Source organism: Balaenoptera physalus (assembly GCF_965194825.1).
Source record: "Balaenoptera physalus genome assembly, chromosome: 1".
Taxonomy (NCBI): Eukaryota; Metazoa; Chordata; class Mammalia; order Artiodactyla; family Balaenopteridae; genus Balaenoptera; species Balaenoptera physalus.
The window spans coordinates 51,307,412-51,331,222 of record NC_138882.1 but is presented as its reverse complement, the minus strand read 5'-3'; the positions used below and the strand labels follow the sequence as shown (position 1 = coordinate 51,331,222).

Below are 23,811 nucleotides of genomic sequence, written 5' to 3'. Positions count from 1 at the left end.
TTACCAACCACTATGAACCAATAACTCAATAACAGGATGGGAGAAAGTGTAGGTCCTACCACTGATTTTAACTGTTTGCCTTACAGTTCCATCACATCTTTGAGTCATATCCCACACCACAAAAATAGAAACACACCCTAAAACCAGAATCCCTGCTAACACTAGGTCCATCCAGGTTAAATTCCTTGTTTAAGAATCATAGGGCATTGGGCTTCCCTGGTGGCACAGTGATTGAGAGCCCGCCTGCCAATGCAGGGGACATGGGTTCGAGCCCTGGCCCGGGAAAATCCCACATGCCGCGGAGCAGCTGGGCCCATGTGCCACAGCTGCTGAGCCTGTGCTCTGGAGCCTGCAAGCCACAACTACTGAGCCCACATGCCACAACTATGGAAACCCGCGTACCTAGAGCCCGTGGTCCGCAACAAGTGAGGCCACCGCAATGAGAAGCCTGCGCACCACAACGAAGAGTGGCCCGTGCTTTCTGCAACTGGAGAAAGCCCGCAAGCAGCAGTGAAGACCCAGTGCAGCCAAAAATAAATAAATAAAATAAATAAATTTATTAAAAAAAAAAAAAGAATCATAGGGCAAGTGGGTGTGAGTAGAGAGTTTGGAATCAGATATGATTTGAACCAACAATACCCCGTTATTCGAATATGATAATTTCAAGTCCTTATGAATCCTGAGGTATTTTATCACAAGAATTTCATTCTCAGCAACTGGTTTGTGCAAACTCGATGTTAATTGTATCTATAGATTATTTGGAGTGGGGAATGTTAAGATCTTTTTTTTTTCCGGCTGTGCTGCAAGGCTTGTGGGCTCTTAGTTCCCCAACCAGGGATGGAACCCAGGTCCCTGCAATGAAAACATTGAGTCCTGTCCACTGGACCGCCAGGGAATTCCCGTTAAGATCTTTTTTAAAGTTAAAAAATAAATTTCCAGACCATCCAAAAGTAAGTTTGTGCCTATTTGGGTTGTTTGCTGCTAAACTCATTTAGCTACAACATACATTGAAAACCTCTCTGATCTCTTTCTTAAGAGTGATGTCTCACCTTCTCCGACAGGGTTAAATCTTTTACCTAGCAATAAGGCAAAAATAATGTTTTAATATTTACTCAACAAGAGGTTGTAAGTAAATTGAGTGAAGTGAAGGTCTCTGTTTTCATTTTGCTAGACCCTGTTTAATGAGGATTTCTTTTCTTCCAAGCTATGGCTTTCTGCAATGGTCCAGTAACTTCTCACATTTAAGAAGAGTGAGAGGGACTTCCCTGGTGGCACAGCGGTTAAGAATCTGCCTGTCATTGCAGGGGACACGGGTTCGATCCCTGGTCTGGGAAGATCCCACGTGCCACGGAGCAACTAAGCCCATGCGCCACAACTACCGAGCCTGCCCTCTAGAGCCCAGGAGCCACAACTACTGAAGCCCGTGCGCCTAGAACCCGTGTTCTGCAATAAGAGAAGCCACCACAATGAGAAGCCAGCACACCACAGCAAAGAGTAGCCCCCGCTCGCCACAATGAGAGAAAGCCCATACATAGCAATGAAGACCCAACGCAGCCAAAAATAAAATAAATAAATTTATTTTTTAAAAAAAGAAGAGTGAGATTCTGAGCCATGGGTGAGCTCAAATCCTAAGTCCTCTTTTCACTGAGGTAGACAAACACTGCTGCCTTATTGATGGATTCTATCTGTGACTTGAATGGCTGAATTTTCAGAGGACTTTAAGGTGTATTCTTACATTATGTATTTCTGATCAGCAATGGGCCTCATCGTGTGTCCTCTCACAGAATCTCAAAATCCCAGGGCAGTTCCTCTGAGCTGAGTCATGGTCTCAGGACTCAGTGGCATCCATCATGAGAAACATAATACTTAGAGTTATACCTACAGGTTTGTCCAGTGAAAAATAGATTCTGCTGAGGTGGTACAGTGCATTCTTACCAAAGGCAAATTCTTACCATGTATTTCTCCTAGGGCTATTGGGATGATTAAACAAATGGGCTAAATCCCACTGCAAACACTGCAATAATTGTGTGTAATTCTTAGCTGATGTCTAACTAGTCTGTACTGGTTTAGTTGTTTAAATATTAAAATAGTTCTACACTAGCTGCTGAATAACTGCTGTCCCTCAGCAAACTGATTCCCAAGACCTAACGACTAAGGAGTTTATCCCCAGCCCAAAAGGGGAGCCTCTGACCCTGCTCCATTCTGATTGGCTCCAAACCTTACTGGACATTATAAAGTTTTAGTATCACTTTTGCCTAAAACAAATATGAAAATAAAAGTGAATGATGTAACAAATGCATATACAAGTAGACTAACTACGTTTTACAAATTTAATGTCCCATTATTAATGCTGCACAACAAATTATCCTTGAAATTTAGTAGCTTAAATAACCATATTTTCCTCACAATTGTACAGTTTGGGCAGGACTTGTCTCTGCTCCAGTGATGTTAGCCAGGGTGGCTTAAAGCCTGGTGTGATGGTTAATTTTATGTGCCAACTTGGTTTGGCCACAGTACCCAGATATTTCGTCAAACACCAGTCTAGATATTGCTATGAAGGTACTTCTTAGATAAGATTCACATCAAATCAATAGATTCTGAGTAAAGCAGATCACGTTCCATGGTGTGGATGAGCCTCATCCAATCAGCTGAAGGTCTTAAGAGAAAACAGACTGAGGTCCCACAAAGAAGAGGGAATTCTGCCAGCAGACTACCTCTGAGCTGAAGCTGCAACTTCAATTCTTCCCTGGGTCTCCAGCCTGCTGGTCTACTCTCAGACGTTGGACTTGCCAGGCTCCACAGCTGTGTGAGCTAGTTTCTTAAAATAAATCCCTCGCGCTCTCTCTCTCTCTCTCTCTCTCTCTCTATACATATATATATCTGTGTGTGTGTGTGTGTATAACACATACAGAAAATACACATACATTTATAGATAACATTTTATTAACTATTTTATTTTTATTATATATACATATTTACACATCCCATTGGTTCTATTAGACCCTGATGAATACAGATCAGGACTGGAATCATCTGGAACCATCACTTTTTCATGTGTCTGGTGGTTAATGCTGGAAAGATTATTAAACAATTGGGAGCAGGAATACCTGGGGCTCCTTGGGCATCTCTATCTCTATGTGGTCTTCCAGCATGGCAGCTTCAAGTGGACTTTTTTTGCATGTCAGACAAGGATTCCCAAGGCACATGTCCCTAGAGACAGAGCACCAAGCAGAAGTGATATTGCTTTTTATGACCTAACCTCTGAAATCACACTGCATCACTTCTGCTGTATTCTGTTGGTAGAGGCAGTTACAAAAGTCCATCTAAGCTCAAGAAGAGGGTACACAGACCCCACCTCTCAAGAGAGGAATGTCAACATCCCATTTTAAGAAAAGCATGTAGGATGAAATATATTGGTACAGCCATCTTTGGAAAATACTATCTGCAATATTAATGTTTTTAAGCTTCTGAAATATATTTTCTATTTATTTAAAGTCACTAATACTTGATTCCCTGCTTTTCAAGTAGATCCACTTATTGACCATTCTTTTTTTTTCTTGACTTAAAATAGGTGTTCTATTATTAGAGAAATGTATACTTAAAAATCAAATTTCTAGTTTTTCCAGTTTTAGTATCTTGATTTTTTTTAAAGTCACGTAAAGTAAGTCTAAAGCGAAACTAAAAACTTTTCATGTGACCTTTAGGCCTAGGAAATTTTTGACCAAAAAAAAAAAAAGATGTAATAAAGTGCAATTAATAAATGCCAGAGAAGACAATTTAATTTTTGTCTGAGCTAATCAAAGTGTGGACAATGTTAACATTATCTTTGAGATTCTTTGCAGTTAGAACCAGCTGTACTGCTGCTTTTTCACTGACACATCTTCCTCTCATAGGAATGTAGGTAGAGGAGGGGCTGGGCTGAGGTGATAGGATGACCTCTCTTTGCTGGTATGGGACAGCAGCTTTGAATCAGGAGACCAGTCAAGTTGATTCTACACTAGCATCCCCTAGGTGACGGTTGCTCCTTACTTGAACTGCAGCTTATTTATGCCCAAGGAAGTTACTGCTGCTTTTTCTTGGCTTAAACTCTGATGAAAAGAATGACTGTACTTTTCTGTCCAGTGTTGCAAAGTTGAAGTTTCTTGAGGCCCAGCTTTGTAGGATACCATTTCTACTGGGTGAAATTACATTCTTGTGCTCTTTTACTCTTCCATCTTGCTGTTCTTCCTCCCATTCCCCACATAGATTTTTAAATTGTTTGTTTTTATGTTTAACATATATTATTTAATATTTTGGATATAAAAGCACTATGAAAAATAATAACACAAACATCTGTATATCCATACCCAGCTTGAGAAATAAAAACATTATCAACACAGGAAGTTGAAGCTTCTTGCGGTCACCCCTACCACGTATTGATTCCCCTTCTGCTCCTTCAGAGGTAATCGCATTTCCAAATTCAGGTTTTTTTATTCCTTGATGCTTAAAAATATTTTGCTACATTTGTTTGTATTCCTGAGTAAGCTATACCAATATTGCACATGTTTTTAAGCTTCATGGAAGTGGTATTATGTATATATCCTTTTGCAATTTGCTTTTTAAAAACTGTGTTTGTGAGATTTAGCCTTTAATTTGTTTTCATTGTTGCTTAGTATTTTATTGTATGAGTATTCCCCAGCTTACTTACTCAATCTCCTGCTGACGGACTTATTATTTCCTATTTTTTCAGATTATAAACAATGCTTTCATGAAATCTCTTGTACTTGGGTTTCTTACAGAAGTTAATTATTTAATACAAGTCTGAGGTGAGATAAGGAGCTTGTATCAGAATATAAATCAATGTATCATTTCTTTTTATTTACTTATTTGTTTGCACCAGGTCTTAGTTGCGGCATGCATGTGGGATCCAGTTCCCTGATCAGGGGTCGAACCCGGGTCCCCTGCATTGAGAGTGTGGAGTCTTATCCACTGCGCCACCAGGGAAGTCCCATTGTACCATTTCTTTCATCAAGAAAGTTTTATCTCAAAAAAAAAAAGTCAGCTCACCTAGGTAGTGTGCTTACTGATGTAGTTGATTTACATCCTTACACAAGCTCTTTATCTTACTGTGGTTCAATAACAACGAGTTTGAGAATGTGGACCACTTTCAGTGAACTTGTTGGGTCATAGGCACATCTTCAACTTTACTGCCTATTTCCAAAGCGTTCTCCCAAATCACTGAGCCAATTTACATAGCTATCAGAAGTGAATAAAAATTCCCATTGCTTCACGTCTTTGCCAACATGTGGTATTATCAGACTTTAAAATTTTTTGCCAATCTGGTGGGTGTGAGACAGTTCTTATTATGGCTTTATTTTGTCTTTCCCTGATTGCTGGTGATGTAGAGCATCTTGCCATTTAGAAAATTTTTAAAATTATTTTTTATTGAGATATAATTGACATATAACATTGTATTAGTTTTAGGTGTACAATATAATTATTTGATACATGTATCTATTGTGAACATACAGTATTTGTCTTCCTCTGTTTGACTTATTTCACTTAGCATAATGCCCTCGAGTTTGTTGCAAATGGTTGCCTCTTTTAAAAATTGGTTTTTAGTATTTTTTTTAAATCACTGAACTTTTCTGGACTGTGGCTACTAATCTTTAATTTTTTCTTTAACTCCTTTTTCCAAAGGTGGATTATGTCTGCTATTGCTTCTTCTGTTATGTCTTCTTGCTTCTTCTCCCTCTTCTCTTTCTTTCCCCACTGTTGATCATTCCATTCTTGCCTGTTGCCTGTGGAATGTTACTAAGGCACCTATGACTGATTTTCTGCTTTTCTAACTCCACTGTCACTCTTTGCTGGCTCAGGTTCTCTCAGGATCTATCTCTACTTATGGTAAAGGTCATGTAACTGCATGCTGAATAAGCAAGACTCAGGGGTGTGATAATAAAAACAACTTTACTTTATTCTTCCGCTGTCCTTCTATATCTGTTCTGTGAGGGAAATTCTTCTCTTACTCCTGGATAAAACTCAAGAAGTTCCCATGACTTTTCTGATCAATTTTAGTTAATAAAACGTCTGAACTCAGGTTAGCTGACAAACAGTGTTAGTTCAGTAATAAAATGTCCAGCCCAATATATGAATCAACATTTCTATCTTTACCCAAAGGTGTGACCTCTACCCCCTCCTATCTAGGGCTTCCTGCATTTTTGCTGTCTCCTTCCAGGAGGGAGCAAGGTGCTTTTCTTCTTCTGTCTGGACTCTCTCCATTTCCTCATGTTTGCTGCCCTACCCGGGGTGGAAGGCAGGAAGTTGGGGAGGCCGGCAGGAGCTGTGAGGCTTATAAGAACATTCTCACCTGACTGCTACTGTTGTAAGGTGGATGTTTAAAGCCAATTCTTTCTCTTGGGGTATTTCCCTGGCTTCTTTAAAGGATCTCCTGCCTGGCTGCCATAGCTACAACTCCCTGGATGTGCGTCTTGCCTCCCCTTCAGCAGGCCACTCCCAAGGTCCCCTCATCTTTGGTTCCCAGCCAAATACTCTTCTTTCTCTGGATTTCACTCACTCCTTCAGGCCACCCTCTTGGGAGGATTCCTTCAATTTTAATTTCTTTTTTTTAAAAAAGGAAAATACCGATTCTTCATTTAAAAATATTTATTTTTTTGAATGGTTTGTATAGTCACATTTTTTACTGACAAGTTGCTCTAGTAACCCAAAGAAGTGAAGGAGAAAGCAGCTGCCTCACCACCCAGATATTGATTTGTTCAGACGTTTCAATGCCTCATGATACAATAAAACCACGAACATTTTCTTTAAAAAAAAGTTCGAAATTTTAAAAGTATAAGAGACTACAACTGATGTCTCCCTCTTACTCCCTGTTGTTAGTTTCCTTCCATATTGACAGTCTCTTCTGTACCTCTGTAGAGATATTTTATGTATGTATAAGCAAATGTTATATATCTTCCCACCTTAAGTCGAAGAGTAGAATACTATTGACATGGGTCCCACAGCTAGTTCCTGGGATTCACTAATCTCTGGCTCCCCTTTTAGAGCAAGGAATACTTAATTTCACGAGTACCATCAGATACTCAGAACAGAAGCTGCTGTACTTTTTCCAGGCCCAATTCCAGTCTCAGACTACTCCAGCATCCAAATTCTGAAGCACATATGTAGCTCTCCTCAAAGCCCCTCTCTCACTAGCTTGAGGTAAGGAAGAAGCTACCTCTGCATTCCCACTGCCTGTTCTCTCCTCAAAAGTCTTCCCCTCAAATCCTCTGAATCTACAATCTCTCAATTCTTTCATATCAGTGACCAGGTTGAAGGATCTTTGGTGAAGTTATGTGAAGAATCACATAACTGGTCTCATGTGACTCCTTTGAAAATGTGCTTCTTGGAGTCCCGTCCCATAACTTACTCTGGTTGCTGCTATCAGTTTGCCTTAGGGCTTCACTCAAAAACTGTAATTTAACATTTTTCCAAAGAAGACATGCAGATGGACAACAGGTACATGAAAAGATGCTCTACATGGCTAATCAGCAGGGAAATGCAAATCAAAACCACAGGGAGATGTCACCTCACACTTGTTACAATGGCTATTATCAAAGAGACAAGAGATAACAAGTGCTGATGAGGACATGGAGCAAAGGGAACCCTTGTACATTGTTGGTGGATATGTAAATTTAGTGCAGCCACTACTACGGAAAACAGTAGGGAAGTTCCTCAAAAAGTTAAAAATAGAATTGCCATATGATCCAGCAATTCCACTTCTGGGTATTCATTTGAATAAAATGAAAACACTTAACTTGTAAAGATATATTCACCCCCATGTTCATCACAGCATTATTTATAATAGTCAAGATATGGAAACAAACTAAGTGCTTATCAACAGATGAATGGCTAAAGAAAATGTGAGATATATATATAATATATATATATGTCACAATATTCTATTATTCAGCCATAAAAAAAATGAAATCTTGCCATTTGTGACAACATGGATGGACTATGAAGGCATTGTGCTAAGTGAAATAACTCAGACTGAGAAAGACAAATACCGTACAATCTCACATGTGGAATCTAAAAACAAAAACAAAAAGAAAAGAAAAACCAAACTCATAGATACAGAGAACATATTGGTGGATGCCAGAGGTGGGGAAGTGGGGGCAGAAGAAATGGGTGAAGGAAATCAAAAGGTACAAGCTTCCAGTTATAAAATAAATAAGTCATGGAGTTGTAATGTACAGCACGGTGACTACAGTCAGTGATACTGTATTTCATATTTGAAAGTTGCTGAGAGAGTAAATCTTAAAAGTTCTCATCACAAGAAAAAAAATTCTGGTACTATGTGTGGTGATGGATGTTAACTAGATTTATTGTGATATCATTCTGCAATATATACAAATATCAAATCATTATGTTGTACACCTGAAACCAATATAAAGTTGTATGTCAATTATATATCAATTGAAAAAGGAATGATGAAATTAAAAATTGCAACTTAATATTCTTGTTAATAACAGTCAAATATGGTTAAATGCTGCCTTTATAGATATCCCTATTCTCCTTTCACTCTCTGGATTTGCTGTCAAATGACTTCTCTGACCAATATTACCTTGGCTTGTGTGCTCAGGCATACACACTCACACATACACAAATATTTATATATATGAAGATAAACGACTGTCTCTGTTTTCTTGTCAAAGAAAGTTCTTACTGATAAATTTTAGTTTTTTTATAGTTCTGCACATCAGAACACCAAATGCCCTAGAAAATTCAAAACTAAGCTAAAAGACTGAATCTAGAAAAAGAAAGTAAGCAGAAAACCCATCCTTAAATTTGGTGTCTGCATAGTTTGTTAGAATTGAAGGGAAATTTGCAGCCTGAATGGTTGAATTTATTATTGAAAAGGTGGTGGACAAGATTACAGATCAGATTTGACACCTAGGCTTGACATTTCAATAGAAATATCTTTAGCCAATCCTGACACATAATTTCATTCAATTAATGACACCACCATAACTGTATCTCTCTATTTCTCGATTTGTTATGTCTAGAGATCAATGTCAAATATTACATTCTCAGGAGAGAAAACATGTAGCTATTCACCCCAAATTTAATTAAATCCAACAAACATTCAATTAAATTCAACAAATATTGAGTGCCTAGCATATGCAAGGCACATATTCAGTTGATAAAAAATAGTAAAAATAACCAACATTTTTGAGCACCTTCTGTGCACAAAGTACCATGCTATGTCCTTTACATGTGTTGTTTCTTTTAACCCTCACAAAACCTTATGGAGTAGTAGGTACAATTGTAATCTCTACTAGACAGATGTGGAAACTGAGGCACAAAGAGGTAAAGTAACTTGACCAAAGTTATTTGATTTGATCCAGGTCTACGTGACTCCAAAGTTTATGCTCTTAAACCACTGTGAAGGAGACAAAGAGCTTTATAGTCTAATGTGACAAAGGTGTGTAATATAAATGCAGAACTATCTATAGTAGGTACAATCCTAAGGAGGTACACAGCATTGTGGAGTTCAGGGGTGCACTCAGTACCTGCAAAGGATGAGCAGTCATGGAATTTTTCCTGCAGTAGGTAGCTTTTGAGCTCGTACTTAAGGAATGTGGCAGAAATTGCAAACCAGGGTGATACGTGATCCAGGTTACGGAACATAGGTCTAGAAGTAGGAATGAACGGGCCATGTCTGAGATCGAAATTGGCTTGAACATTACAACCAGTTAGGGAAATAATAATAGCCACTCTTTATTTCTCTCTTTTATGTGCCAGGCTCTTGGCAGATGTTATTTCTAATCTTTAACACAACCCTATATGGTAGGTATAATTAGTCATGATTTATGGACAATAAAATGGAGGTTTCTGAGGTCATGGGCAAGTGATGGAGTCAAGATTTGAGTTGGAATCTTCCTGACACCACATCCTTGCCCTTTCTATTTTTTTGTGCTGCCTTACTTTAGGAAGACAGAAAGCTTGGCTGGTGTCATATTGAGAAAAGCCTTAACGACTGAGGTGAGGAATTTTTACTTATCTTGGCAGGCCAGGGACAAAACTCAAGCTGAACTCTAAGAAGACTGCTGAAATCATTTGGGCAGGAGAAATGAGAGCCTGAATTAGAAGAGCAGTGGTGCACCTGGACAAAAGGGGAGTAGATATAAGAAATATGTATTATTGGTATTTAGAGACAATAGCTGATCGGGTAGGAGCAAGGCATAGAGAAGAATATATAGTATTTTAAAACTTTTGATTCTCTTAGTTCTCAGAAATGTGTTTGCAATGGCCATTAACAGAAATACAGGACAGGAAGAGGAGCTGGCTTTGTGGGATTGAGGAGAGGGAAAACAATAAACTTAATTTGGGAGTTGGAGGCAACGATGACTTCTGTATCTATGTGGAGATGGGTAAGACAGTTGGAGATTCAGTCTGAAGTTTGGGGCTAAGATCAAGTTCTCCAAGAAAGTTGAGAGTCAAAGCTACATTACTCAACAAAGAATATAAAGTTCAGAAAAATCTGATCTTGGTGTCTACTAAGAAGTAGGAAAAAAAGGGAGCTACATTAAATACCTATTATGTGCCTAGCACTGTGCCTAGCACTACTGGCAGGGTAACAAACCTTTCCTCATTAAGCTTCCAATCTTGTTCAAGAGATTAATTACACTCATGAAAGAGCAAACAGTACAAAACGATATACTCAGGAGCCAACCTGTAGGGTATAAACAATAGGAGTTATAGGATGTTGAAAAGGAGAGGGATTGATGTGTCGAAGTTATTTTCAAAGTGAAGGAGAGGCCAAAGATCAGTACAAGATATAAGGGGTAGAAATCGTGCATAGGCTGATATGAGGATAGCATTGCTCCCCACACAGTGACAGGAATTTTGGTGTTTTCTCTGTTGCCCAGGGGGGTAGCATGGGGGTGAAAAAAATATAAATAGCCTTTGGAGTAAGGGAGACCTCAAATTTTACACCTGCTTTTTATTCATGGTGGAATATTGGGCAAATTACTTAGCTTTTCAGCACTTTAACAAAATGAGTATAATACTTAATAAGATGGTTGAATAAATTCAGTAAAATAACATGAAAAGCATCTATCCCACTGCTTTACATAGAAAGGTTGGGGAAAACTTAACTCTTTCCTTATGTTGTTTTTCTTGCTACCACTTGCACCACTGGGATACCCACATTTCCTGTTTTTCCCCCCAGCACAGCTTCCTGGAGACACAGTACACATTTTACATATGTGCAGGATTTTTGTACATCCATTTACCTCCTATTCAGGCACAGCTATAGGCCCTAAGAGAGGGGGCAGTTACTGCCTCCAGCTTTTATTAAGATCCACTCGACAAGCATTTATTGAGCACCTACAATGTTCCAGTTACTATGCTAGGCCCTGTTGGTGTATAAAGAGAAGAGAAAAAAAAGAGTCCTCAAGACGAGAAACAGTCTCTGGATAAATAGCTATATGAGTTCAGAAGGTGGAGGAAAGTGACGGGTGGAGAGCTTGTTTGCAGTGAGCACCTAGCAGAAGGTGGCATTATTTGCAAAAGAGATGTCATTTAAGCTAAGTCTTGACAGATCATAGAATTCACCATGCAGGGATTGGGGAAAGTGGATAAGGATGGTAGACGATATGGTGATCATAAAGTCTCTTAAAGCACAGTTATATCAATGCCAACACCTAAGGGGAGGAAACTCTGTTTTACTTGCTCTGGAGTCTTAAGCCACTAGACAGGGTGCATGCTGAACAGAATTGTAACTCTCGCGAATGAAACGGCCACAGTGCCAGCAGTGGGTAACTGCCGCCGCTGCAGAGCTGCAATTACTCTGAAACTGACTGGGGTACAGAAGATTTATTTGGACAACTGGTGAAACATCGTAAACACTGAGAAGCTGCAATTTTCAGACTTCGAGCTCATCCTTGTCATAGCCTCAGCTTGTTTTTTTCGGCCGGGGGTGAAATGCGTAGCCAGAAGGCCCAGTTAGGTGAAAGAGGGGGGGCAGCGGGGGGTGAGGGGAAGGTCTCCGCTGCGGCTCTACTTTGGCTCCTCCCAAGACCTGCAAGGCTCAACCTTCGCCACACCAAACATGGCGCCCTCGAGCTTCCTCTCCTCGTTTTATCTCACACTCGCCTTTTGGCCACACTTAGCATGGCCCTAACCGAAAGTTGCATTCCTCTGGAACCGACTCGGGACAGTTCTCGCGAGTTTTGCCTGGACACCCCCCCGCCCGCCCCCCCACTGCTCCCGCCCTGCCTCGCGCCGCCGCCACCGCCACTGCTGCTGGCGCCGCTCCTCCTCCGTGTCAGTTGTTGGGCTGTAATGGCGACTGGGCTGCCGCTGCTGAAGTGACTCCCGGGCGGGGGAGCCGGGCCAGACCTGCGCCAGAGGGAACTGCAGAGAGCCGCAGCTCAGGGGGTGGCTTGCTGTGGGGGAGGGGAGGCAGCCTTTCCGCCTCTCCTTCCTTCTCTGCAGACCGGCGGATCCCGGGAGCCGGTGCGAGGCGGGCACCCGGTGCGTCCCCGGAGCGGGGAGGCCAGGCCGGGCAGCCCTGGGGCCGGTCGGGGCGGCGTCACTGCACCCTCCGCCAGCCCCGCGGGATGCACCGTGGGGGCCGAGGGCGGAGGCGACACTCTCAGGTGAGCTGCGGGAGGACCTGGCTGGGACCGCGGATGCTCGCTTAGCCTTCGCTGCCTCTGTCCGCGGTCCCGGGTCCGCGGCGGCGGCGAGGGAGGCGGGGCGGGGCGCCAGGAGCCCTGGCCCAGTCTGGCGTCCCCGTCGAGGAGCCTCCCTGGGTCCTAGGCTTTGCTAGGAGGGCCATTCTGAGACCTCGGTTTCAGGTCCCACCGGTGCCTGCGGTAGACGGGATTTCCTTCCTTACCTGCCAGTGCCTGTCCCCCCTCCCTCGCCCCTCCTCTCTTCTGCCAAAGGTGTGAGATACCTCTCGCCTTTGCTCTCCGGAGAAGTGTCCCTTCTTCATTTGGATATCAGGCTTTTTTGGGAAATTCCGGGGAACTGGCTCCAGTGGCAAGGATGACTAGTTTCTGTTCCTTTTTGGTGGGGATAAACATTTTCAAGCATAGGGAAAACTTTGATCTTCTTCTTCTCTGGCAGCTGCTGAATGTAGCCTGTCCATTTATTCACAAGTGATGTAGGGGGAGATTTAAAAAGCTTGTACGCTTTGAAAGTTGTCAATATTTTCCCCTGCCCTCTTTGAAGTGTAGCCTAACATGCTAAATGATATTTAGCTAATGTCACAAATACGGGTTGGAATTTGGCTGGCTTTTCGGATAGGAAGTTGCACATAGGTATAGATTTTGATGTGGTTTTTGTGTAGCAGCAAATCCTCCATATAGGAAAAAACACGTTGTCAGGAATAGTGATCAGTATCCACGTCTGTACTCCACCTGATTGTTTTGTTTTGATGGTGATCCTTGTTTTGAATTTGAAAAAGTCGTTAATGGTTATGTTGCCATGTTAACGATACCTCCTCCAGCCCTGTATTTTAAGGGTTTTTAAAGAATGGCTATTTTAGGCAGACCTAGTAAGAACTTGAAAAGGTTTGTAGAGCAATGATAAAATACTCTCCATTTAAAAAATTTCTTAGTTTAAAATATTGTGTTTAAACAAGGCAATATGCTGCTAATAACATGAGATTGTGACTTTGGGGGATTGGTTGTTAGACCTATGGTAGAAGTTGCTTTAAGCCCATGGGTATGTAATAATTAGTTTTGGTGTGCTAAATTTACAAACTCCATTCAGTGTAATAAAATAAATCTGAACCATTGAACCGTCATTGCATTGAATTTAAGATACTTTAATCAGAAAGATAAACATCAAGCTAGAATACATTGTATGTGTGGATAAATACATGTGTATCTCAACTTTTCATAGTGAGTAGCAGGACTTGTGTTTGTAATAATGGTGCGTTATAATATGTAAACAGTTTCATACATATGTGGAAGAATTTCTCTGATTCTCTGAGATATATTGGTGCGTAGTGTTATGTAAGAGCATTAATACTTGAACAGCCAGCCTCCTGTGGGGTAATCAATTTATGAGTTATGAAGTTTAGAATTTTTTTCTAATGGTCTGATTGCTAGTCTTTTGCCCATTTTATTTAACACTTTTACCATATCATGGTCAGAAGAAAGGAGATGAAGTCCCTATCTAACGAATTTTGTTGTTTGTGAAATCGCTGTAAGTTATAGTGGAGCAAAAAGAAACTGCTGTCTAAAATAACTTACATCATTTTTTGGTGTGCCTCTACATAAATTATTTAGTCCTCATAGCAATTTTGTGAGGTAGATTTGACAAATGTCCTTATTTTGCAGTTGTGGAAATTGACAGGGAATAAATAAATGAACAATGAAGTTCATTTATTTATGTGAATGATGGTCTTATTTCCACAGATGATCTAAGACTTTAAAATTTTTCTTTATTTTTATTGAGGTATAATTGACATACTGGTTTCAGGCGTACAGCATAATGATTCGATCTTTGTATTTATTGCGAAGTGATCACGTCTAGTTAACGTCATAGAATTAGTTTTATTTAAAATTGAATATTAATATAGATACTTCTGGCATTTGGTTTTTTAAAATCTAAAAGATTGTGACAAGCTACTAGTTCCTTATGTGGATAACTGTCGGTACTTTAAAAACATTAGTATTTTCGTAGCATTATGTTAATTAGTAACAAGCCATGAATTATTGTAGTGAATTGCTTTACTTCTATATGTACTTTTTGCTTGAACAGTGTTCTTAAGAAATTGTAGTTAATTTGTCGTCTCTCATTTTGTTTGGATACTCAGAGTTCTGTCATCTTTAGTACTTCAAATCGTTTATATTCTTGGTTAGCTAAAACAAATATTCAAGCCACATGGTCAGCAGCATAACTGAAAAGTAGGGACATCTTGGTGATTTTATTATAGAATTGATGATTTAAAAATTTAACTTGCCATCTCTACTTGTGATTGCTATTTTTGCCTTGTGGGGCAAGTCGTGAAGTAATTTTCTTTATTGACTTTTTTTTACAAAGTCAATTTCTAGTGTCACAAATCGCTCCAAAAACCTGAATAATCAAAAGGTTGCATAGGTTTTCTTGCATTAGTATTTTTGTTCGTTATCACAAGTATAACTTCACATTTGCTAGTGGTTACTTTGGGTTATTATTTGCCTTTCTCGTCTAGTGTGTAAGTTACATGATGGCAGAGATTGTCTATTAACTGTTGTGCACCCAGTGCCTAGCACATAGTAAAATAGTCAATAAATGTTGGCTGAATAAATTGACTAGAAAGTGGTCTTGGCATAGTATTTAAACAAAACAAAACAGTAGTTCATGGTTCCTAGGCACACATCAACTCTTCTTAGGAATATAGTCCATAGATAAAGTCAAGTTTGCTAGGTAGCTTGGGAATGACAGACTGGGATTAAAAAGCTGCTGAGAATAAGCCACAGGTAGATCCTGAAAACTTTATTGACTATTTTAATGATTTGCTTAGATGTTCTGGCAATAGTTACTGTAATTTAAAGAAAATGGAAGCTTTAAGACCCTGACCTGTTATACTAGTACTATAATTACAGGCTTGTAATAATTTTAAGTCTCTTTTAATTATAACATTGGGAGTTTTAAATCTTAAAGGCTAGCTAGTCAATTCCCACGTTTTATATGTAAGTAGACAGAGGTCATATGGAGGAAATATCTCACCCATAGTTGATTTCTTAACTGGATGAAGACTCCACTATACAGCTGTGAAGTCTACATTTGTTTAATATGAAGATAATTATCAAATCAGAGGATAATTGTGAACAACCGGCAATCTCTTCTATGTGTTAACTAAAAACTCAAAAAACAGGCCTCACTTTTCGTGAATCAAATATTTATTTATTTATTTATTTATTTATTTTTGGCTGTGTTGGATCTTCGTTGCTGCGCGCGGGCTTTCTCTAGTTGGCAGTGAGCGGGGGCTACTCTTCGTTGCGATGTGCAGGCTTCTCATTGCGGTGGCTTCTGTTGTTGCGGAGCATGGGCTCCAGGCGCATGGGCTTCAGTAGTTGTGGCATGTGGGCTCAGTAGTTGTGGCTTCTGGGCTCTAGAGCGCAGGCTCAGTAGTTATGGCACATAGGCTTAGTTGCTCCGTGGCAGATGGGATCTTCCCGGACCAGGGCTAAACCCGTGTCCCCTGCAGTGACAGGTGGGTTCTTAACCGCTGCGCCACCAGGGAAGCCCCCCAAAATATTTTTTAACCTAAATATGAATTTCAAACTTCTCCTCTGTCATTGGGACTATAAATTGGTACAACTGTTTCTGGAAGGAAATTTGGCATCACCTATCAAAATTAAAAGTGCACATATTCTTTGATAGAGTCATTTTATTTTTAGGAGTTTACCTTACAGAAATTTTAACACAAGAGCACTAGAACAAATCTACAAGGATGTTCATTTTAGCATTATTACAGATAAATGTCTACAACATTTATAAGTAACAAAAAAAAATCCTAAATGTCTGTTGGTAGGGGAATAGTTAAAATTATAGTATATTTATGCTGTGATATACAATGCACTTGTTAATAGATTGAGGGATAGATACATTCACTTGATGAGAAGTAGCTGAGTGTTTCTTTGAGCACAGGGACCATGCAGCCAACTTTCTGGGTTCAAATCCTAACCATTTATTAGCTGTGACCATTAGCAGGTTACTTAAACTCATCTATAAAGTGAATATAATTATAGTTGTCACCTGACAGGGCTGTTGTGAGAATTAAATGAGTTAATATTTAAGCCCTAAGTAAGTACCACATAGGTGTTTGTAATTATTATTATGTTCTGACAAGGAAGAATGTTCATGATATAATATTGAGTGAGAAAAATAAGTTGCACTACACTGTGCAATATGATTCCGTGTTAAAACAAACACATAGGCAAAGAAATGTAGTTTGATTTTGTTTTGATTTTGTATGTGCATAGGAAAGGCTCTGTAAGGATAGATATTAAAATATTAGCTGTGTTTATCGCTGGGAGAGTGGATGACTTTCCTTTTTTCTTTACTTTAGGCACTTTTGTGTTGTTTATTGTAAGTGGCATTATCATTTTTGAAACTTTTTTCTGAAAAAGAAAATATCGAGGCAGAATTTTTCTACTATTGTACAGTCACATAATGTAGTTTTGAATATAGTTTTTCAGAGAGCTACAGAGTTCATCCACAGAATATCACATGATTAGATTCTGTTTCAAAACTTTTGTTAATGGAAGGTTAAAATTAATCTATGAAAATTCCTGATGAACGTATTTATTTTTATTCTAGCTTTGTGACCTTACATCTTATTTCTTAATTTACAAAGTAAGCACATAGGCTAGATCAGTGTTTTGTAAACCCAGGATCCCAAGACTGTGCCATGAGGTACCTGGGAGCACCATAGTAAACTCACATGGGCACTGTTGAATATTTTTAAATTTTTGAGGGAAACTGTAATATTTGACAACTGTGGGTTATCTGTGGGATATTTGACGTCTGTGAGACCACTGCTTAAACTATTAGTTTGAGGTACTGTGCATGAGATTGTGCCACATTCCTTTCAGTGACAGTTAAGTCTTCAAAAAGCTAGGTTTTGGGGGTTGCTGTGATTAAAAGAAAGTTCTGTGCAGAAATCAGTGTGAAACAGTAAATGAAAGTGGCCGTGTCCAAAGTGATTTCAAGGTCTGAGAAATTACGTAATGTCTTTTAGGTACACACATCCCATTAATAAGTAATTGTGGTTATTTAGTAATTAAAAGATTTCTTTTAATTTATATGTATTTTTCAAGCTGCTACTAAGTTGTTAGGACATAAATACTTACTAGGTTGTATGGACCTAACTACCTAATAAATGGAACTGTTAGATATTTTTTTGGCCTGTGAGCACTATGAAAAAATTACTGAGACACTAAGGGTTCTGTGAACTGAGAAAGCTTGGGAACCTCTTGAACTCTTTTGACTAGGACACCCACAGTAAAAAATAGATTTTCCATGGGAACATAATATACATAGATATGTATATATCTATATATAAAATGAAATGAAAGTTTCACTTAAAAAATACCCTTGCTGCTTTCAATACACTCTGATATTTTCAATTCAATGTTATTTGGTTTCATTAAAAAATGCAGGCTCTAACCTACCAGATTGATTCTTTTTGATCTACTACATGGTACCATTACTACATATTTGAGAAACATGAGACTAGATGACCCCTAACTTCCAGCTCTAATATGCTTTGTTCTCTGATTAGTTATAAATGAAGTTGGACTACACTTAAACAATATAGATGCATCTCTGAAAAGTTGTGTAGATGCTACGCTTTCTTGTATGATGAATCATTTAAAATTCTATAGAGAAATAATGGTGTAAAGGAGATCTTTTTATAGATGGAAGGATATTTTTGCAACCAGAAGAATCGGATTTATCTTTGATAAATTTGGGGTTAGGTGATTTTTTAAAAAGTTAACCACTTAAAGTTTTTGTTGTTGTTGTAAGTGGACTTGTAAAAGCTCCTTTGGAATCATGGCGTCTCTCCCTTTTAAAAACTAGATTGATTGATTTTTTAAAACCTACATCCTACTTTCCTTAAGCAACCATGTTTGTTTGTTTATTTACTTACTTTTGGCTGCGTTGGGTCTTTGTTGCTGCATGCAGGCTTTCTCTAGTTGTGGTGAGCGGGGTCTACTCTTCGTTGCGGTGCGTGGGCTTCTCATTGCGGTGGCTTCTATTGTTGTGGAGCATGGGCTCTAGGCGCCCTGGCTTCAGTAGTTGTGGCACGTGGGCTCAGTAGTTGTGGCTTGTGGGCTCTAGAGCTCAGGCTCAGTAGTTGTGGCTCGCGGGCTCTAGAGTGCAGGCTCAATAGTTGTGGCACACGGGCTTAGTTGCTCCACGGCATGTGGGATCTTCCTGGACCGGGGCTCGAACCCATTTCCCCTGCATTGGCAGGTGGATTCTTAACCACTGCGCCACCAGGGAAGTCCCTAAAAACTAGATTTAAAAATCATTCATGAGTAATAGCACTGTCTTCATTTAACTGGCTTCATTTCATTCATGATTTTCATGTCTAAATCTATAAAATAAGAGTATTTTTTAAAAGAATTTCTTTTTAGTTTTGGGCTTATTTTAAAACATAAAATGCATATGTACACGTATAACTATTATTTTACTTACTGTTTTTTTAGATGTTACCATGAAAGAAATTTTTTGCTTACCAGTGGTTAACCTCTTCATATTATATGAAATACCTGTGGGGTTTTTTGCCCTGCTTGCATTTGAGAATTGGATTCTGAGATTTATCAATGGGACAATCATTCAGCAGACAGGTCTGGAGCACCTAGTGGGTGCTGTGTACTGTGCATGGACTAGGGATATAAAGAGGAATAAAACATCATCCCCACAGTGACATGTAAGAGACAGATATGTAAATAATAGTATGGAGGTGGGGAGGTAAGAGGAAAGATAAAGTGGGAGCAACTATACAGCGGCTTCCAGTGAAAGAAAAAGTTGTTATATTTGTTTCCTTAACAGCCTCTAAATTAGCTAAGTTATTGAATGTTGAAGGAAACTTCTCAAAATTATTTTTCCTTGTTTTTTTCCTCAAAACGTGATAAATGCATCTGCTTTTAAAAATTCGAAAACATATCCACTGGAGAGTCTGCTTCCTTTCCTGGGTCCTCAGTCCCTCTCTGCAGAGTTAACCAGTGTTAACGGTTTCTTCTGTATCAGGGAAGCTTTTGTAGTGAAAATTTCATACTTTTGGGACAAAAAATAATCCTGACTTGCCCTATAAGACACATTTATAGGGATATATTCCTTGAAATTAATTTAGAAGAGTAAATATTCAGGATAACTAGATAGAGGGTAAACAAAGTATAGGCTCCTATTTTTAGGTATTTTAAGTAAAAGACTAGGGGTACCTTTAGTCAGGCTCTAGTTTAGCTCTTCATTTCATATCAGTGGGGGACATTGTGTTCTTTGTGATCCCTATCCAGCCTCCTATACACCAGAGGCCAAGCTGGTGCCAGATGTTATAGTTTCTTCTGGGTTTCCTGGATTATAGGAGGTCATTCTTAATTGTTAAAAGTAGTTGTTGAGGTTTGTATTTTATACGTAAAAAGAGGTGAGGCTAATTCTCAGGTCATTTGTTTTTGTATACCATATTATGGGAGTATTGGTTATTCTGAGAATTTTCATGGAACAGTGTAGTAGGTCTGTTTTAGAGCTGGAATGTTTTCCACTTTTCCTAGCCTGGTCCCTACTAAATTTGTCCATTTTATATTGAGACTAGATAGTATGACTGTTGCAGGGTTGTTTCTTTTCAGCCTTTCAGGCATAGATTGTTGTTACATCGGGTCTGATAAAGATGAGAGAACAGAAGCAAAGTTACGGAAAATGACTCTGGGAGAGCCAGAACGAAGTCGTTTCTTTCATTTTTTATCGCCAGTACCTGCACATAGTAGGAGCCCAATAAATAATTGAGCTGAATGAGTCTATGTGACTGAATGAGAGCGCTGTCAATAAATGTGAAAGGAAAATTTGCTGCTAGAAGATACTTGAGAATTGGCTATTTCAAAATGTCATATCTTATTTGTATATACATATGATAGGTGTATAGATCAGCGTTTGTCAAACTTCTTGGTGTCAAGGAGACACTTTATACTCTTGAGTTATTGAAAACTCAGAGCTTTTATGTGGACTGTATCTGTTGATATTTGTTGTATTAGAAACTTTAAACATATTTATTAGTTTATTTAAAATAACCATAAACTGTATCATATTAATACACAATTTTTAAAATAAAAAATAACTATATTTTCCAAAACAAAAAAAAATTTAGTGAGAAGAGTGGCATTGTTTGACATTTTTCAAATCTTTATAATGCCTGGCTTTAATAGAAGACATCTGGATTCTCATATCTGCTTCTGTATTCAATCTGTTGTGATATCATATGTCATGGAGCCTTTGGGAAACTCCACTATGCACACTCCCAAGAGAATTAGAGTGAAAAAGACAAATAACGTCTTAATATTATCATGGAAATAGTTTTGATTTTAAAGACATTCTTTTTTTTTTAAATAGAGAGAAAGTCTTTTATTTATTTATTTATTTATTTATTTATTTATGGCTGTGTTGGGTCTCCGTTTCTGTGCGAGGGCTTTCTCTAGTTGTGGCAAGCGGGGGCCACTCTTCATCGCGGTGCGCAGGCCTCTCACCATCGCGGTCTCTCTTGTTGCGGAGCACAGACTCCAGACGCGCAGGCTCAGTAATTGTGGCTCACGGGGCCAGTTGCTCCGCGGCATGTGGGATCCTCCCAGACCAGGGCTCGAACCCGTGTTCCCTGCATTGGCAGGCAGATTCTCAACCACTGCGCCACCAGGGAAGCCCTTAAAGACATTCTTGAAAGGGTCTCGTAGACCCTCAAGGATGCCTGGACCACGCTCTGAGAATTGGTGGTATAGATTATTAAATTCAAAGGGGAAAAGGATCTTAGAGGTCATATAGTATAATCAATCACCTCTTGTGGATATTTCTTGCTTGTGCAACTGGAGTGTGATAGGGAATACCTCAAGTTTGTTTTTTGGGAATAATCATGACTTGGCTTTTAGAGATGATGAGTTTGATGTGTCTTTGAGATTTCTGAATAAGCAGTTGGTTATGTGGGTTAGGTTATCAGAGAGAAGATCTGACCATAGTTTCAGAAACCAGTAACACAGGATCTATATCACTGTCTTGCACTTTGCCTCCTTACTATACTGCGAACTTAATTTTCAGAAAGCCTGAGAATACTTTTGTTATTTATGTGACTCAAGAGTTTTATTTTAGTGTCCATTTTACAGTGAGTTTAACTGGCATCTTGTAGAGAAACAAGTTGTTTCATGTAAAAGTCAGAGCATAAATGAACAATACTGCTTTGTTCAGACTAAAGTCAGATATCACAAGAACTAAAAAAGAACCTATATTTGACAGGGTTCTATTTGCATCATGTAAAATATAAATAAAAGCTCCAAACAATGGCTCAAAATATAAAAATGGCTTATGTGTGCGTATGGGAAGGAGAGGGCTGCAAAAGCAGTGGGGAGTGGTGGTACGGGAGGGACAGACAGCTAACTTCTAAAAGTTAGCTAAGGATGACTCTAGTTTGCCACAGAGAATGGAAACACAATTTCACTAAAGCTATGATAAATGATATAAAAAGAATCCAGTTAAAAGTGATATAAGTAAAAAGCAGGAACACCTATAAATCGAGTAAGGATGCTACTTCATAAAACTATTTACTTGCTAGCAAACATAAAGCCAACAAGGAGTCCACACTTCATGAATCACCAAAATATTCACCTCATAAGAGAAGTACAAAGGCTCAGAGAAAACTAACCAGAGCTGAGAAATTGCCCTCTACTTATGTAGGCTAAGAGTTCATAAATAGGGAAAATGGAAAAAGAACAGAAAAAGTAACTTTTAGAGGGAAGGAACTATAAGAATACTTTGCCTGTTTCAAGATTTCCTCGCCTCCAGGTTCTCTCAAGAAACTTCAACTATCAATTTTATTTTCTCTCGTGTATCTCTAGCCTCCTCCCCTCCCTGGGATTCTTCCTATCAGCATTTATACTTAATCGATTAAGTCTTCTTACTTAAAACAAACACAAAAAACCCTCAATCCAACACCCTCCTCCATACTGCTCTCTTTTTCCTTCACAAACTTCTCAAAAAAATTGGTTGAATACATTCAGTTTCCATTTAGAAGATACTTTTCAGTCATTCTTCAAACAATTACAGTGTGGTTGCCACCCCCATTTCTCCACATTTAGCTCTCACTAAAATCACCAAAGACCTCTTTATCTCTAAACCTAATGGGCATTTTCAAATAACAAGCCCTCAACCTGCTTGGCGTTTTGGCAGCATGTTTGACCACTCTCTTGAAATACTCTTTTCCCTTGGCTTCCATACACTACACTCTGATTTCCACTTCCTCTCTACTTCTCTTTCTCAATCTCCTTTGCTAGCTAGTCCTTCTCTTTTAAATCTTGAGGTGCAAGAGGGTTTGACCTTGGGCTCTTTTCTTCTCTAAAACTATACTTTCTCCCTGGGTAACCTCACCTATGCCCAAGGCTACCATCTATACCATCTATATGCCAATAACTGCCATTATATGAATGACCATTAGAGGCTTTCAGAGGTTTGAGAGAGAGAGAGATCTAGATTTAATTTCCAGTTCTGTCTCTTACTACCTGAATGACCTTGGACTAGTTCCATAGTCTGTCTGATACTCTTTCTTCATCAGTACAATGAATATAGGGATAGTTGCCTCATGAGATTGGAAATAGTGTCTGGAAAACAGTATAGCCCTAGGCCCACATAGAAGAAACACGGAAAATATTAGCTATGATTATTACCTATTAACTGCCCTCATGGTCATCCCCCAGAGTGTTAGAGGTCTGTAATTTTGGCTTCTGGTTTAAAATGATTGTTGTCATTTTTTTTTTTTTTTTTTTTTTGGCTGCTTTGGGTCTTCATTGCTGCGCACGGACTTTCTCTAGTTGCGGTGAGCGGGGGCTACTCTTCATTGCAGTACGTGGGCTTCTCATTGTGGTGGCTTCTCTTGTTGCAGAACAAGGGCTGTAGGCGCGCAGGCTTCAGTAGTTGTGGCACGCGGGCTCAGTAGCTGTGGTGCGTGGGCTCTAGAGTGCAGGCTCAGTAGTTGTGGCACACAGGCTTAGTTGCTCTGTGGCATGTGGGAATCTTCCCGGACCAGGGCTCAAACCCGTGTCCCCTGCATTGGCAGGCAGATTCTTA

At 39.3% G+C, this 23,811-nt stretch overlaps 1 protein-coding gene across 3 annotated transcripts in view; it reads left to right on the top strand.

Annotated features, from left to right (window-relative positions):
- Window positions 1–12,262: 12,262 nt before the first annotated feature.
- Window positions 12,263–23,811, top strand: part of CEP350 (centrosomal protein 350) — a 136,127-nt gene continuing 124,578 nt past the window's right edge. For all 3 annotated transcript variants that reach the window (XM_082465045.1, XM_082465044.1, XM_082465043.1), the window contains exon 1: window positions 12,263–12,641. The gene's annotated coding sequence lies outside the window, so the exon portion shown is untranslated. The remainder of the gene's footprint in view (window positions 12,642–23,811) is intronic.